Raw genomic sequence first — 5,514 nt, forward strand, 5'->3', positions numbered from 1 at the left:
ATCCATGTCCCTACAAAGGACATGAACTCATCCTTTTTTATGGCTGCATAGTATTTCATGGTGTATATGTGCCACATTTTCTTAATCCAGTCTGTCATTGGTGGACATTTGGGTTGGTTCCAAGTCTTTGCTCTTGTGAATAGACAAAACACAATTTTCTACAACTACCGAATCCTTTTACACTTTCTCAAAGTGGCAAAAATGACCAAAAGATATAGCTGCTCTATTGCATATGAAAATAAGAATCAAAAGAAAATAAATTAAAATTATTCTTAGTACTCAATGCTTGTAGCCAATATTTCCCTTTTATTCACTCATTTTAATATTAGTTCTATGTTTTCTAAGACCTTCAAAATTATGTTTAAGCTGACATACAATAAAACATAATTTCTGCTGATATGAAAAATTTGCTTACCAGAGAAGTTGAGGTTCCATTGCCACTTGGAAGCCGCTCTGAGAGCTAATGAAAGATGTGCTGGACTGAGGCAGCCCATGGGGTGCATGTCTCATGCAGTGCAATTCACCTGACTTCTTCAGGAGAGTCACTGGAGCAGCTTAGTGGATGATCTCCAAAAGTGCTAAGATAGTCTCAGAATGGCAAATTCATGACTGTCATGGAAATTTAAAATAAACATGTATCAACACATTATGTAACTCTTTAAATAAAGAGGAAACTGGTAAGATATTAAAATCAGTTTAAATCAAGATTTGACCTCCAATGATTTGCCTTTGTGGTGCAAAATCCATTTACACAGTTATAGGCAGGAATCGTTTTTACTGCTATGGAAGAAAACACTTTTGTTTGCTTAAAGAAATTTTTATTAAAATTTAAAAAGGGTAGAGTGGTTTTAATTTGGTTTCGCTTTGGCGCACCTGTCTCCAGGTGAGCGTCTGGGGAGTGAAGTGATGGAGCGTTCCCCCGTGCCCATTCCCGCTGCAGAGTCCTGGGGGTGGGCAGGGACGGGGTTCCCTCAACCCGAGTTTCTGATTAAGGGCTTTCAAGAGACTGCCTGGGCCTCGGGTGTGCTGAGGCAGAACCGAAAACCGCCTGGTCACTGTTCGTCAAGTAGCGGGGCCACTAACTAAAGTGACTATATGCAAAGACAGAGAAGGAAAGCCGAAGTCTTTTGGATTTGTCTGCTTTAAACACCCAGAATCGGTGTCTTATGCCATAGCTTTGCTGAATGGAATTCGTTTATATGGAAGACCAATTAACGTGCAGTATCGATTTGGGAGTTCTCACTCTTCTGAACCAGCTAACCAAAGTTTTGAGAGCTGTGTTAAGATAAATTCATACAGCTACAGGAATGAAGAAATGGTGGTGAGCAGATCTTCCTTTCCCATGCAGTGTTTACCAATTCATAATACTTCTTTACCTCAAGAATATTTTCCCTTTCAGAAGATGCAGTGGCATGCGTATAATCCAGTGCTGCAGCTTCCTTACTATGAGATGACAGCTCCACTTCCTAATAGTGCATTGGTGTCTTCCTCACTGAATCATGTTCCAGATCTTGAGGCTGGACCCAGCTCATATAAATGGACTCACCAACAACCAAGTGACTCTGACCTTTATCAGATGACAGCTCCATTTCCTGGTAGTGCATCCGTGTCTTCCTCACTGAATCATGTTCCAGATCTTGAGGCTGGACCCACCTCATATAAATGGACGCACCAACAACCAAGCGATTCTGACTTCTATCAGATGAATAAACGAAAGAGGCAAAAGCAAACAAGCGATAGTGATAGTAGCACAGACAACAACAGAGGCAACGAATGTAGCCAAAAGTTCCGAAAGTCTAAGAAGAAGAAAAGATACTAGTATTACCTGCAAATGAAACTTACCTATACTGATCTTAGTTCTGTTATGAAAAAAATAAGATGTTATTCCATCAAGTAACCAATGTCATGGCTATCTTGTCTTTTAAAATATATAGTAACAAGACTTAAAAAAAAAAAAAAATTTAAAAAGGGTAAACTATACTGATAACATTATTTTTTATTGATATATAAAAATTATACATATTTATGGAGTACATGTGATAATTTGAGATATACATGAATGTGCAATGATCAAATTAAGGTATTTAGAATATCCATCACCTCAAACATTTATCATTCGTTTGTCTTGAGAACATTTCAAATCTTCTCCCTATTTTTTTTTTTTTTACACAAGGTCTTGCTCTGTCACCCAGGCTGGAGTGCAGTGGCACCATCTCAGCTCACTGCAACCTCCACCACCTGAGTTCAAGCGATTCTTGGCCTCAGCCTCCCGAATAGCTATGATTCCAGACATGCGTGATGACACCCAGCTAATTTTTATATTTTTAGTGTTGGACAGGCTGGTCTTGAATTCCTGACCTCAGGTGATCTGCCTGCCTTGACCTCCCAAAGTGTCGGGATTACAGGTGTGAGCCACCGTGCCCAGCCTCTCCTCCCTATTTTGAAATATAAAATAAACTGTTGTTAACTATAGTCACCATTTTGTGCTACCAAGCACTAATAATTTATTACTTCTATCTGACCGTATGTTTGTACCCCCTAAACAACCTCTCTTCGTCTCCCTACCACCTTTTCCAGCCTTTGGAAACCATCATTCTACTCTCTACCTCCATAAGATCAACTTTTTTTAGCTCCCACATTTGAATGAGTGCATACAATGTCTGTCTTTCTGTTCTTGGCTTATTTCTCTTAACATAATGATCTCTAGTTCTGTCCATGTTGCAAATGACAGGATTTCAACCTTTTATTATGGATGAATAATATTTTATTATGTATAGATCACATTATCCGTTTATCTATTGATGGACACTTAAACATTGATTCTCTATCTTAGCTATTGTGAACAGTGCTGAAATAAACATGGGTGTGCAGGTATTCCTTTGATACACTGACTTCCTTTCCTTTAGATAAATACCCAGTAGTGGGATTGCTGGATCACAGGGTAGTTCATTTGTAGTTTTTTTAGGAAACCTCCATATTTTTTCCATTATGGCTATACCAATTTACATTCCTATCAACAGTGTATGAGAGGTCCCTTTTTTCCACATCCTCATGAGCATTTGTTATTTTTCTTTTTGTCTTTGTAATAATAATCATTCTAACTGGGGTGAAATAATATCTCATTGTGGTTTTGATTTGCATTTCCCTGATGATTAATATTTTGGGGCATATTTTCATATATCTGTTGGATATTTTGTATCTCTTCTTCTTTTTGGAGACAAGATCTCACTTGCTCAGTCACCCAGGATAGAGGGCAGTGATGTTATCATAGCTCACTGCAGCCTCAAACCCCTGGGTTCAAGCAATTCTTCTACATTAGCCTCCCAAGTCCCAGCCCCATCATTCAGTATGATGTTAGCTGTGGATTTGTTATATATGGCCTTTATTAGGTTGAAGTAGAGTTAGTCTGTTCTCACACTGCTGTAAAGAACTACCTGAGACTGGATAATCCATGAAGAAAAGAGGTTTAATTGAGTCAGTTCTGCAGGTTGTACAGGAAGGATGGCTGGGTGGCCTCAAGAAACTTACTGCCATGTTGGAAGGCAAAGGGAAAGCAAGCACCTCTTACCATGGAGGAGCAGGAGAGGGAGAGAGTGAACAAGGAAGTGCTACACACTTCTAAACAACTGGATCTCACTTACTATCATGAAAACAGCAAAGGGGAAATTCACCCCTATGATCCAATCGCCTCCCACCAGGTACTTCTCCTAACATTGGGAATTACAATTTGGCATGAAATTTGGGTGGAGACACAAAACAAAACCATAGCAGGTAGGTTCCTTGTATGCCTGAATTGTTGAGAGTTTTGATCAGGAAGTGGTGTTGAATTTTATCAAATGCTTTTTCTGTTTTTATTGAGATGATCATAAGGTTTCTGTCCTTCGTTTGTTGATATGATGTATCACACAGCAAATTTGTGTGTATTGAACCATCCTTGCATTTCTGGGATAAATCCCACTTGGTCATAGTATATTATCTTTTTGATGTGTTGTTGGATTCAGTTGCTAGTATTTTGTCAAAGGTTTCTGCATCTGTGTTCATCAAAGATATTGGCCTGTTGTTTTATTTTTTATTATGTCCTTATCTGGTTTCAGTATCAGGGTAATGTCATTCAGTATCAGGAATGACTTAGGAAGAATTCCCTACTATTCTTCAGATTTTTGGAATAGTTTGAGAAGAATTGGTATTAGTTCTTCTTTATAAGTTTGGTAGAACTCAGCAGCAAAGCTGTCTGGTCCTGGGCTTTTTTGTTATTGTGGGATAATTTTATTACTGATTTAATATTATTAAATCCTATTAGTCTGTTCAGGTTTTCTATTTCATCCTGGTTCAATCTTGGTAGATTTTATGTATCCAACGATTTATCAATTTCCTCTAAGTTTTCCAATTTGTTAGTGTATAGTTATTCATAATGGTCTCTAATGGTCTTTTGGATCTCTGTGGTATCAGTTGTAATGTCTTCTTTTTTTCTGCTTTTATTTGAGTCTTCTCTTTTTTTCTGTTACTCTAGCTAGTGGTTTATCAATTTTTTTCTTTTCAAAAAAAACAATTTTTTATTTGATTAATCCTTTGTATTTTTAAACTTTTTTTGTAAGAAAATATATTTGAAGCCTTTATTTACAAAAGCTCTAAAAACAAATAACACTCTCTGTTTTGTAAATAATCTTTTGTTTAAAAAGGATTACCTAGTTACAGCACTGTAATATCATGAATAAAGAATGTACAAGGGAGACAAACCAATGTGGCTAACATTTGGAGATTTGCTAATATTACTGATGGAAGTGTAGGTAACACACATTATAACTTGTAGTCCATCATTTCAGGGTAGAGTTAATGATTACCAAAACATGCTCTGGTCTGGTACATGTTCTGCATGGCTAAATATTTCACAATCTCTTTTGTCAATACATATAAAAAATAGATTGCAAAGACATACACACACTAAAAAAACAAGCGTTACACTCCTCAGGTAATTTTATTAGCTATATATATCCATATATATATATGGATATGCATATATATTGTATTTTGTTGTTTTGTACCAAATTTCTTCATTATTTATCTTTGTAGCAACTATGAAAGCACAATTTTTGTCTTTAATTTGGTACAAAATATACCTAAAGACTTGTTATCTTTGGATTTTAATAAAATTGATTTGTGTAACCAAAAAATCAAGAGCGTCATAAGTATGGCTACAAAATGAATTAAAATAAAGGGTAAGCAGTGATGGAATAAAAGGAAGCAGATCAAGGGAAGTGTGCTATCACAAAATAACTGTAGCTTCAACATCTTGAGTACCAGTTTCCTGACAGATACTAAACATCCAATCACAAAGAATTTTTCCTGAAGAGTGTAAAGCTGGTTCGAAAATTCTTTAGTCACAGAGCAGCCTACGCATGCCGATTAGAAACTGACAGACACTAGAAGCACTTGGAAGATTTAATGCTATGTACAGAAACAGCAGTTATTAAGCTCCTCAGTAGTTTCTTGTCTTTCCTTTTTTTTGGTTTTGCT

The 5,514-nt window shown here is 36.7% G+C and overlaps 1 pseudogene across 1 annotated transcript; it reads left to right on the forward strand.

The window, feature by feature from the left end:
- The first annotated feature begins 906 nt into the window (after positions 1–906).
- LOC105505385 lies at positions 907–1,906 on the forward strand (annotated as a pseudogene). The gene is made up of 2 exons (XR_001000736.1): positions 907–950; positions 1,036–1,906. The product of XR_001000736.1 is annotated as a splicing regulator RBM11 pseudogene (transcript).
- Positions 1,907–5,514: the final 3,608 nt, after the last annotated feature.

Source organism: Colobus angolensis, unplaced genomic scaffold (genome assembly GCF_000951035.1).
Source record: "Colobus angolensis palliatus isolate OR3802 unplaced genomic scaffold, Cang.pa_1.0 Scaffold124, whole genome shotgun sequence".
NCBI lineage: Eukaryota > Metazoa > Chordata > Mammalia > Primates > Cercopithecidae > Colobus > Colobus angolensis.